The sequence below is a fragment of the Epinephelus fuscoguttatus genome, linkage group LG21 (assembly GCF_011397635.1).
Source record: "Epinephelus fuscoguttatus linkage group LG21, E.fuscoguttatus.final_Chr_v1".
Taxonomy (NCBI): domain Eukaryota; kingdom Metazoa; phylum Chordata; class Actinopteri; order Perciformes; family Serranidae; genus Epinephelus; species Epinephelus fuscoguttatus.
In genome coordinates, this window is record NC_064772.1 from 37,754,656 (window position 1) to 37,767,727 (window position 13,072).

The following is a 13,072-nucleotide window of genomic DNA, read 5'->3' on the forward strand; positions in this document are numbered from 1 at the left end:
TGCAGGTCTTTTGCAGTCAGACAGAGGTTTGATTTGCCTTTCTAACAATCCTACGAGCAGCTCTCTCACAAAGTTTTCAGCTTGACCTCCACAGTTCCTGTTAACTGCCATTTCTTACTGACATGACCAACTGAGGAAACAGCTCCCTGAAAACACTTTGCTATCTTCTTCTAGTCTTCATCAGGTCTTTTAGTTTTCAGAGTGCTAGGCAGCTGTTTAGAGGAGCCCATGGCTGCTGGTTGTTGGGACAAGGTTTCAGGAGTCAGAGTCTTTATAAAGCTTTGAAATTAGCATCACCTGGCCTTTGCTAACAATGACAGTGAACAAGCCAGAGCCCTAACAAGCTCATTAAGGTCTGAGGATGTTAGGTGTTGGTTTCTGGCAGGAGTATGAAAACAAAAGAGTTTATTGGCAAAGGAAAAACAAAATTGCGGGCAGTGAAGGCAGAGAGCTGGACGGCTGGAAGGTTGTCCACCAGTATAGAGAGACAGATCTCCGGAGGCGACACGAGGGCTGAGCACGTGGAAAAACATTCAATTGTAGACGCTGAGACTGGCAACTGCAAGGAATGTGGTAGCCTTTGAAAACAGGGCAAAGAAGCAAAGAAATGCACGAGGCACAAAAAGCTTGGCACTACCAACACAGACAGAACTATCTGGCAGAGTAGTGGAGTGAAGAGCAGGTATATATGGGCAGATTGATGAGCTGAGTGGACACAGGTGTGCCTCGTCAGCTGCGGTGGGAAGAGCCAGCTGAATAGAAACAGAAAGGGAAGGGAGAACACACAAAATCCACCCAAAAACCAAAACAAAACCACAGAGACCCTGGTAGAAGGTGTCTGAGAGCTCAAATGTCTTGTAGCTGCACAGTGCTGCCTTCCTTTTTCACTCTATAACTGTACAAATCAAAAACAATATACTAAAATGTGAAGCGCACGTTTAATTTTTAACTTCATGCCTTTTTAAAATAACATCATCTTCTACTCACTTAACTACTCACAGTGCATGAAACTTTGACCAGGGGTGCCCAAACTTTTCCATGCCACTGTATTGTTGGGTGTGATGCAGCCTGTACGGGCCGCCAGTGTAGAATTATTTTCGAGTCATGTTTAATTTAAAAGTAGGTTGCCCCAAAAACAATGCAAATGAATGCACGGTGTCTTTATCCAGTTTGAGTTGATGCATGAATAAATCTTGAATGCTTATTCAGCGTCACACATCACACAGGAATTATTTAAAACACAGCTCCATCCATCCATCCACTTACCCAGCCCATCGTTTATTCATCTATTCATTCAATCATTCCTGCACTCACTTATTTGTTCAGTCATTCATGTTGTCAAAAATGGGTCATCTACTAAGTATGGAAAATATGCTTGTATGAGTAGGAGCTTACACACACACACACACACACACACACACACACACACATTGAGATCCATGTGGTTCCAGTTTTGACATCCTCATCTTTCAGAGCGTGCCTTGGAGGAATTCAGAGAACATACTGAATATTCAGAGATTTGGCTGCGCATGCTTCACTGGTCTTCCATGAACAACAGTGACGTTCCAACATTCAGTGCTCACAACTGTGGGAGAAACTCTTCCCAATCCTGGCGACATTTCAAAAAGCTAACGTTTCAGTGAGTTTCCATTATCTTCAGAGGTGTGTTTGACCTGCAGCAAAGCCTCAGACAACAGAAGCAAGTACACTGCTGTATGGGAGGCAGATCAGAGAGGCAGGAAATATTTTGAATATTTAAACAACATAAAATTAAAACCACAAAGCATGATGGTGTTGGAAGGAAACGGGGCTCATTAAAGTCAAAAAGGTGTGTCCCTTTGGTGCCATTAATGTGCCTAGTAAATGGAATTCACAGGGATCTGCCTCATACGCCTCTTTCACACTGCCTGTTCAAGGCGGGAGTTTCACACCATTATGCTGCCTCGCCGTGCTGTGTCAAAGGTACAATGGCAGAGTTGTCTCACCTGTAAGGCGCCATCAGAGGTGGTAACAGCTGGCAGGACGGGACCAGGTGTGACGTTTTGAAGATGTGGTGGGAGTGCGACCCAGCAACAGATTTAAAAAGTAGCTGATAGCAGTTAGCAGCTAACTCAAAGAAGGACAGTGGCCAAAAATAGTGAAAAAAATTAGGTCCAGGAGCTCCTTACGCTCCGAGCAGAGGACCAGATTAGTCGCCATACAACAAAAGATGGTAAATGATTGTTACTGACATGTGATACCACTGATATATTTACACTGCCCATGCAAGTGTTGCATGACACACTAGAGGCATAGCTTTCTGCCCTAAAGCTGCAGCAATTAATCCATTAGTCAGCACATCCTCACTGTGACCTCGTCACATGTCCACGTTTGGTCATGGACTTTCCACGTCCACATACGACGTGCAAGGTACCCTGGGTGTGTTGGTCGTTGACGTTCTGGGACGCCGTGTCAAGTTCTCTTCTTTAAAGATACACTTCCATTTCCATTTCCTTCCACTTTTTTTTCCTTCAACAACAAACACGTGGTTGGGTTTAGGCAACATAGGGAAGTGGTTTGGTGTAGAGTAAAGAAAAAGGTTTTGGCTTTAGAATCTTATGGGACACAAACACCGCTCTCTTGGGTGTTTGTTGGGGCCATCCACCACCCCTCCCACCCGCCCCAATTGGATTTTCACCGCCTTAACTTTTGTCCTTGTCCCACGGTGTTTTCTCCTGACACTGCTGGGCAACGTTAAACTATAACCCCAACCATCCGCGTTTCATGCCGACGCTAAAGGACGCCTTTTTTTCATTGCCGCAAGTCACTGCCCAAGCGCCACATTTCAGCGACTTCGGAGTGAGTCCGTGCTCCATTACTTATCAACTCAAAGTCCTCTGATTCTAGCTTCTTAAATGTGAATAGTTTCTGGTTTTGTTATAAAAGTATCTGATTTTTTTTTGTTTCATTTAAACACAAACATATGCGATTCTCGCAATGAAGCGAAGGAGTTCAAGTATCTCAGGGTCTTGGTCACAAGTGAAGGTAAAATGGAGTGTGAGATAGAAAGACGGTGTGGTGCGGCGTTAGCAGTGCTACAGGCGCTGTGCTAGACTGTCGTGTTAAAGAGGGAGCTGAAACTGGAGGCAAAGCTTCCAATGTACCGGTCCATCTACGTCCCGATCCTCACTGATGGTCATGAGGTTTAGGCAGTGACTGAAAGAATGAGATCACAGATACAAGCGGCTCAAATGAGTTTCCTCCGCAGGGCGTCTGGGCTCAGCCTTAGCAATAGGGGGAAGAGCTCGGAGTAGAGCCGCTGCTCCTTCGTGGCCAGTTAAGGTGGTTCAGGCATCTGATCAGGATCCTTTTGGGCGCCACTGGTTTGAGGTTTCTGAGCACTTCCAACTGGTAGGAGTCCCCAGGGCAGACCCAGAACACGATGGAGGGATTGTGTATCTCATCTGGTCTGAGAACGCCTCAGGATCCTCCAGGAGGAGCTGGAAAGCATTGCTGAGGAGAGGGATTTCTGGAGTACTTTGCTCAGCCTGCTGCTCCCACAACCCAGCGCTGGATAAGCAAATGAAAATGGATGGATGAATGAATGAATCCATTTCTGTTGACATTTTGTCATGTTTTATGACATAGTTAGAATATGTGCCAAACATGGGTGCAATCATATGATCAACATTCAGCCAGTCAGATCAGTGCTGATCACGGTTTTAATTCAAGACAAGGTCCAACTGTTATTCTGCGTAACCTCGCCTACAAAAAATGTGTAATACGTTTTAACAAAGCATCAGTATGTCCATCAGTCAATGGACACACCCCACTCTGACATCACCAGTGGTGCCAAACATAGCACTTTTGTTTTGTGACAACTGAGCTTTGAGATAAAGAAGGAGACAGCTGAGCAGGGGGAGGGACAGGGAAGACATGGTGGACAATAGCCAACACATAACTCGTCTTTACTCTAAGACTACACAGTCCTTAGACAGACAGAGGTCCATGTCCACAGATCTCCTCAAGCTTTGAGTCATTTACAGTCGTTGACTCAGGAGCCGAGAGACTGAGGTGTCAGGGTTCCTTCTTGTCGTCAGGGTCACCGTACTGCACTGTGAGAGCCTGTTTGTTTGACTGGAGCTGCATCAACCAACGTGTGCTGTCACCTACGCTGCAACTGTTGATGAAATGTATCGTCACAGTAGGACAGGCCCAGCATGTCACTGCTGTGTGAGGTCATCACAGTGTGGAGGGATACAGTAGATGTGACAGCACTGTCCTCCTCACACACTGAGCCACACTTACACACATCACGGCACACCAAGCACTTCACACCCCTGATGAATGAAACACATTTGACCTTTCACAACACGCTCAGTTGTTGATGTGTTGGAACTCCTCATCTAACGGCTCGCTGTGATGCTCTTCTCTTCACACTCCTCCCTGCCGTATTTAAAACGTGTACAGTAGTGCACTCTATCAAAATCAGACGTCACAACAGCTCTGCATGAACGTTAGATAACCGTCAGGATCTTGTTTGAAGGCAGGTAGGAGGCTCAGTTATCTGTGAGTGTAGCTGTGCTGTAAGTAAACAGTCTGAACTCAGATCAGTTTTCTCTGACAGAGATGAGAGTTTAGTTTGAATCACCAACTCTGTGAGAGGACACCAGTTTAAACCTCCAGACTAACATGTTGCACATGAAGAAACAAGTTATGTTTCTGCTTCTTAACAGTCACATGGATAAGTCAGAGTTTACAATGAACCTGGGGACAAATCCTAGTTGGCTCACATTAGTTATTTGTTGAGAGCAGAAATAGAGAGATGTTGAGCTTTTCAGATGATGATCAGTAAGTGTGTGCTCATAAATCAGCCCTTAAACCTGTCACACACTGCTGGAGACATGACAGTTTGGAAATCTGCACAAATTATTTGTAATTGTAGAAAAAACAATTGTCTAAATGATGCATGAATGAACATCCCTGCATTAGTTTAAAGATTAGGAACAAAAAATGACTAAAAGTTGACTAAAATGTTTTGAATTTTCACCGACTAAAACTATGAAGGGGCGGCACGGTGGTGTGGTGGTTAGCACTCTCGCCTCACAGCAAGAGGGTTGCCGGTTCGATCCCGGGTGTGGGAGCCCTTCTGTGTGGAGTTTGCATGTTCTCCCTGTGTCAGCGTGGGTTTCCTCCAGGTGCTCTGACATGTTCTCCCTGTGTCAGTGTGGGTTTCCTCCAGGTGCTCCAGCTTCCTCCCACAGTCCAAAGACATGAAGGTTAACTGGTGACTCTAAATTGTCCGTAGGTGTGAATGTGAGTGTGAATGGTTGTTTGTCTCTATGTGTCAGCCCTGCGATAGTCTGGCGACCTGTCCAGGGTGAACCCTGCCTCTCACCCAGTGTCAGCTGGGATAGGCTCCAGCCCCCCCGCGACCCTCAAGAGGATGAAGCGGTTAGAAGATGAATGAATGAATGAATAAAACTATGAAGGATAAAAATGTGACTAAAACTAAAAAACATTTTCATCTCCAAACTCAGACTAAATCTAAAATAGCTGTCAAAATGAACTGATATCCAGTCGTATCATGTTTAACAAGTCACAAGTCACTTTGCCAAGAATGATTAATATTGTATTGGACTGGGTTAAAATAATCCAATCATCTGATTCAAATCAATTTTCATTTCAATGACCCAATATCGATTCATAAAATCCGAGATGATTTAAGTTTTTCCCAGGGGTGTGTGAAGCTTTTACCTCGTTCATCTCACTGATAGTAAACGAGCCGCAGCGCTGACTTACTGACTGATTACTGTTGCTGCTCTACAAATATTTTGTTATAAAATATATTTTTAATCCTGTTCTGAATTTATTTTTATTTTCTTAATAATTCCTTTTAAAACTTACAGTATTAGTTCTCTGAGACTGCCTTTCACATACTAGCAAAAATTGGTACTCTAACTGAAATATCCCCAATCGATATTGAATTGAATCAAATCGGGACATTGTGAATGAAAATCTAATTAATTCAAGACATCAGTGGTGATACCCAGCCCTGTAATATAGCCTTTACAATTTACAAAAATCATGGATGCTTTTTAAATTTCTGTTCATCAAAACAAGTTTGTTTAAAGTTACCTAACTGTTAAGCTAATGTTAGCTTAGCCTTTGCACAGTTACTATCGCTGTGTCTCAAATCGTGTGCTTCTGTACTTACACTTAATATTTTGAGTGCATAAGTGCACTTCTCGCCCTCAGTGGTCACCATCTTGGCTACGTAGCAGAAGGGGAGGGACCACTTTTCAAACTGGAAATGGCGGCCGAGGACTGTGCGACCGTGAATGTTGCTGCATTGTACAAATACATGTGTTCTTTGCACTAAGCACCACTATACTGTTGTCAGGTATAAGCCAGCAGTGTGTTTGTTGGGTCCATTTAGCAGTCCGTAATGATTTGGTACCATGAGCGATAACGCGAATGCTAATGCTAGTTTGCTAACTAGCTAATTTGCGGTCGGCATTTCCGGTGAGTGCACAACGGCTGTGTTTGGTTTGAGACAACACTACCCTGTCGAAATTCGCACACTACGCCAATCAGTACATAGCGCACATAGTGTACTACATGGAAGTGTGCTAACGGAAATATGTGATTTGAAACACAGCATATCTTATTATTAGCCTCGACCTAAGCTACTATGGGGTGCCGTTTGTAAAGTGTCTCACGCTGAAAATAACATCAACATTTTGCCACATTTAGCTTCAAACAATGTTTAAAAAAGTACTGTGATTTTTTTAACGTCACCTTTTACCACATTTACAGCAATATTTGTTAACTTAGAAATATATTAAATAGTTAAATCTAAATATTAAATGTGGCACCTAAATGTTAAATGTTAAATCTAAATATTAAATCTAAATCTAAATGCTAAATCTAAATCTAAATCTAAATGTTAAATCTAAATATTAAATCTAAATCTAAATGCTAAATCTAAATCTAAATCTAAATATTAAATCTAAATCTAAATCTAAATGTTAAATCTAAATGTTCTGGGTGAAACTAAATATTTAGCTAATATGCAAATTCACACTGCCGGTCACCGGAAGTACCAAAATAAAAGCTCGAGATGGTCAGACTGTTTATAGAATCAAATAACGAATTAAAACCAACTTATCGGGGGAAATGGACACTTGAACATACATTAGCGTGATAATAACTACCTAAAATAACAAGAAACGTGTTTGGAGAAATTTTATTTGATGTGTACTTTGAGTTGTTAGTGTCCCTTCGGAGGGAATCACCTTGTTGTTTACAAATACTTCCGGGTAGAAAACCAGCGGAGTTTAGCAACATATATATATGCACATCTCACGTTTTTCACGTCACTGTATCACCGTTTAGACTAATCTGGTGTTTGTAAAGCCTATAAACACTATGACTGAACAAACATTACTATCACGGTCTGAAATTAATAACATGGTTATAGTAGATTAGCGGGGCTAACTGTTAGCTGTTAGTCCCGTTAGCGGTGTCTGTAATGACTCATTAACTCTAAACGGTCCGTTAAGAAAATATTTTTTCCAGCGGATGTCTTAGTTACAACATGATTGAGCTAACTGGAGTAGTTTAATGTCGTATCCGACAACGGGAGACATTTAACAGATGACGTCCTGATAGCTTTGCTGCTGCTGCGGCCACTGGTGCTCTCTAGACATCGTGATTTCCCAAAACTGAATAAATACCACACATAGCAACACAAAACTGCTTTGCTAGCTCAATCATGTTGTAACTAAGACATCCGCTGGAAAAAATATTTTTTTCACGGACCGTTTAATGAGTTAATGAGTCATTACAGACACTGCTAACGGGGCTAAGAACTGACGGTTGTTAGCTTAGCTTAGGTTGTTAATCCCTCCGAAGGGACACTAACAACTCAAAGTACACATCAAATAAAATTTCTCCAAACACGTTTCTTGTTATTTTAGGTAGTTATTATCACGCTAATGTATGTTCAAGTGTCCATTTCCCCCGATAAGTTGGTTTTAATTCGTTATTTGATTCTATAAACACAGTCTGACCATCTCGAGCTTTTATTTTGGTACTTCCGGTGACCGGCAGTGTGAATTTGCATATTAGCTAAATATTTAGTTTCACCCAAAACATTTAGATTTAACATTTAGATTTAGATTTAGATTTAATATTTAGATTTAACATTTATATTTATATTTATATTTAGCATTTAGATTTAACATTTAGATTTAGATTTAGATTTAGATTTAATATTTAGATTTAGATTTAACATTTAGATTTAGATTTAGATTTAATATTTAGATTTAGATTTAGCATTTAGATTTAGATTTAATATTTAGATTTAACATTTAGATTTAGATTTAGATTTAGCATTTAGATTTAGATTTAATATTTAGATTTAACATTTAACATTTAGGTGCCACATTTAATATTTAGATTTAACTATTTAATATATTTCTAAGTTAACAAATATTGCTGTAAATGTGGTAAAAAGTGACGTTAAAAAAATCACAATACTTTTTTAAACATTGTTTGAAGCTAAATGTGGCAAAATGTTGATGTTATTTTCAGCGTGAGACACTTTACAAACGGCACCCCATAAGCTACTGTTCTGACTTGAAATGTTGTACGAAGTTTGAAGTTGTATTTTTGTTATTTTTCAACTGGTATATTTTGCATACTGCGATGTGTTTTTGTGTACCACCTCATCATTTTTGTACCTGAACTTAATGATCTTTGGTATCACTTTGTCCAACTGCGCTCTGTAACATAACTTTAGCTCTTCATGGTTCTCCCCTGCAGCTTGACTGGACGCTGTTGGATTGGTCCAAACAAAGTGGATTATCTGGGGAATTAAAGGTTCTCTAAGTCTTCCTAAGCTTGAAAAGTTCTTGTCATATACAGCAAACATCTCCTCACGATCTGCTAGCTACATGTCCTCTGAATATGCTGTGAAAAAGTCCGGCCTCTGTAGGCAGCCCAGGCTCCGCACTTGGTAACAAAGACATTTGGGTCCAGGCTGCACCAATCAGCCAAGACGAGACCAGCGAAAGCAAGCACACACACATGAACGCAGTGCCCATGTCTCACGGTCTCGCACAAGAGCGCACATGTGAGCGCGGTGCCCAGAGAGGCAGTAACATAACATTGTTGAATGTAAACAGAAGTGACGCCCAGCAGTGCTTAGCGTGCCTTTAAATGTCAACAGGGCGGGAATGACTGGCGTTAATATGGGTTGATTCAGGAAACGAAGGGAAATGAATCGGTTTGTGGCACACTTAATAAATAACATACTTTTACATCTTTGCACTTGGGGGAAGCTAACAAGTGTTTTCAAGTTAAAAGGCTCTAGTCCAGGTGAAGTCACAAGTCACTGGTGTTAAAGTCCGAGTTGAGTCGCAGTTCTTTTTTTGATTTTGTCAAGTTGAGTCTAAACTTATCAAATTTGTTACTCAAGTTGGAGTCGAGTCCAAGTCATGTGACTCGAGTATACACCTCTGATTATGCCTGCTTCTTGTTGGTTGGATCCTCTGGGCCTCTGCTGACACCTCCAGTTTCCTGTAAGAGCCCAAAGCATGGAAGCAAAGACTGGGGGTGAATCCCAATTCTCTTTTTTAGCCCTAACCCTAGCCCTTGCCCCTCCAAACAGAGTGTCAAGGGCTAGGGGCTTAAAATATCTCCCTAAGAATTGGGATGCCACTTCAAGCCGGCACAGAAAATGTCTATAAGCTTGTCAGGGATGTGTAAATGTTTTATTGTTATTTGTTTGCACCAGCGTGACAAGATTATTTTTCAAGGGTTTGTATTTTTTCCCCACCCAATTTAGTAGTATTTTCTTTTCCTCGAATAAATCATCATACTAAAATCTTGTTTCTGGTACTTCTGTTCTGTTTTATATTATTATTATATTATATATATAGAAGCAGCCTAGTTATACTGTAAGACACTGGGAAATACGTGCGGGAAGTGAGCGGGAGTTACACTGTATGTCTGTGGAAGTTGGGGTGAAGTAGGTGGTAAGTGAACGGGAGGTACACACTAAAGGCACGGGCTGTATTATGTAGTGTTTCCGCAAACTTTTTTGTCACACTTGTTAAAAGTAAAAGTTCTAAAATACACTGAAACAACATAAAACCAAGCTAATTCGATGGTTATCGCAATTTTTACACCTTTATTAACAAAGAAAAACTTACATTTGTGGGCCTCTTTTCGCGTGTCTCTCACCATCGTTAGCCCTCCGTTCAGAGTGTGGGTCTGGAAAATCTCCGTTTGAAGGGATATCTAGCCCTCCCCTTGGCCCTAACCCTCGACGGTAAGAGAATTGGGACACCCCTGCCCCTACACGGACACGTGCATTTTCGAGTGGTAGGGCTAAGTGGAAGGGTGAATTGGGATTCACCCTAAATGATACATATTGATATTATTTCACAATACAATATAATTGCAATTTTAAACATGTCGTGATATGTTGAGTATTGCAATAAAATACATTGTGATGTCTTACCTTTTTTTCACCTCGTCAACATCTCTATTATCTGCTGAGATAAATTTTTCAGTTTGTTCATCAGATTTCAATAATTGTATTTGCAGCATAATGTATGTAGTGGACTGAAAAAGCTCTAATTTACTCTATTATTCAAGTGGTAATAATCTATACCAAATCAATACTTGGCACCGTGTGACAGTATGATATTGTCACACAAAGTATCGTGATACTACATTGGATCAATTTTTTCCTCCACCCCTACTAAATGGTCACAGGTCTACATAAAGTTTGAGCCTGGCTGCTCTCTGTGATGAACTGCAGCCTGTGTTCCTGCCTTCCTGCCCAGTGCACACAAGGCTCCACCATCTCCCACCACAGAAGAAGTAGGCAGGTGCCTTCCCCTGTCACTGCACAAGTGTGCTACTGTAAATGACATTAATTAATTCTCATTGATTAATGGTGTGTGGCGATGGCCTTTTACGCCCAGCTGCTCTGTGTGCAGCTCTCAGCCTGAACAGGAGACAGATCTGAACTGACAGACCACACACTGTAAAGCCACCGGAACTCCATGGGAATGTCACCCCTCCCTGGGTCACACAGCTTGTGTGAGTGTATCATTTAATCGGCACCATGGGTCAGAGAATATGTGTGTGAATCTGCAGTCCAGTGTGTGTGTGTTGTGATGTTCAGGAATATGGCCGAGAAGTGTTTCCCTCTCGTTGAGGATGTGGTGAATGACATTTAAACTGATTTAGTGCGGTGCCATGAAGGTTAGTGGCAGATCAGACCATTTCAGTGCACATTGATTTGTATGTGTGTGTGTGTGTGTGTGTGTGTGTGTGGGGGGGGTGATCCTTCTATCACTACACATGTGCAAGAGTCTTCAAGGGGTCATCCTTCTAATAACTGTGGTCACAAAAGCAGATAACACTGTAACCTTCTTTATATACAGATGATGTCTTTAGAAATGAGAGTGCACTTTTCTTGGTGTCACAGATTCAACAAGGTGCTGGAAACATTCCTCAGAGATGTTGGTCCATATTGACATGATGACATCACACAGTTGATCCATGATGAGAATCTCCCGTTCCAGCACATCCCAAAGGTGCTCTATTGGACTGAGATCTGGTGACTGTGGAGGCCATTGGAGTACAGTGAACTCATTGTCATGTTTGAGATGATGTGAGCTTTGTGACATGGTGCGTTATCCTGCTGGAAGTAGCCATCAGAAGATGGGTACACTGTGGTCATAAAGGGATGGACACGCTCAGCAACAATACTCAGGTAGGCTGTGGTGTTTAAACCATGCTCAGTTGGTACTAAAGGGCCCAAAGTGTGCCAAGAAAATGTATCATCACATCCAACCTTGAAGCAGATGGGCTACAGCAGCAGAAGACCACACCAGGTGCCACTCCTGTCAGCTAACAACAGGAAACTGAGGCTACAATTCACACGGGTTTTCTCACCAAAACTGGACAATAGAAGATTGGAAAGACATTGCCTGGTCTGATGAGTCTGGATTTCTGCTGCCACATTCAGATGGCCTCCAAATCTGCAGCACCTGTGTGATGTCATCATGTCAATATGGACCAACATCTCTGAGGAATGTTTCCAGCACCTTGTTGAATCTGTGACACCAAGAATTAAAAAGGGGGTCCAACCTGGTACCAGCAAGGTGACTATGTGTGTATATATATATATATATATATATATGTGTGTGTGTGTGTGTGTGTGTGTGTGTATAAGAGTTGCACCAGTGGAATCCAGTGTCTCATACTAGCTGGACTTTGCATTTCAAACAGTTTGATGGAACACTGAGTCTGATCCAAGTCACTCAGTTTGATGATGGTATGTTTGTGATAAGATATTTAGATATTAGATGATACTCTGCTGTCTTCTTTCCTTGTTATGATTTTTTTGCTTATTTGACAGCTGACCTTTAGCTTATAGATGGTTAGTCAGCACCATCTAGTGGACAGATGATGGAACTACACCATCTGATCAGCGTGTGTATTGTTATGTTAAATTTCAAATAAGGGTTAGGGGGTTACATAACATATTCAGATTCTGAATCTGCATCTGAATATGTTATGTTAAATTTCAAATAAGTCATCAACCATCTATATGTGTTTAAAATAGCTGCTGAAATTAGCAAGGATTTTTGCCTTTAATTAGGGAGAGAGACAGAGCATGAGCAATCTTTCTTATGGTTTCAATGTCAACGGGAGCTAACTGTGACTTCCCACGAGTGAAGGCTGGGATTTTTACCTGAGGCATTATGCAACCTAGGGTGTGAGTTTTCAGTTATGCACTTGTCACTAGCTCTTCCTCCCCATGCATTTGATATGTAAGAGATTGTGCCCTGTGGTGTAATACCAATCAGAAATTTCACTGTGTTATGGTGCTTGTATGAAGACCATGTTTCTGCTCTGGCTTTAAGATTAGATGGACGGTCTATACAAACCTCATAACAATCAATAATAACAGCACATTTCTTCCCAAAATGTTTTCTGAACTGCATTGGCAAGGTTTTTTGCAACTGCTCTCTTACAAGCGGTTTCATGTGAATGAGCATGACAT

The 13,072-nt window shown here is 41.5% G+C and overlaps 1 protein-coding gene across 1 annotated transcript in view; it reads left to right on the plus strand.

Annotated features, from left to right (window-relative positions):
- LOC125882018 (uncharacterized) overlaps positions 1-13,072 on the plus strand; it is a 381,147-nt gene that overhangs the window by 170,590 nt on the left and 197,485 nt on the right. The gene's annotated exons all lie outside the window — the stretch shown is intronic.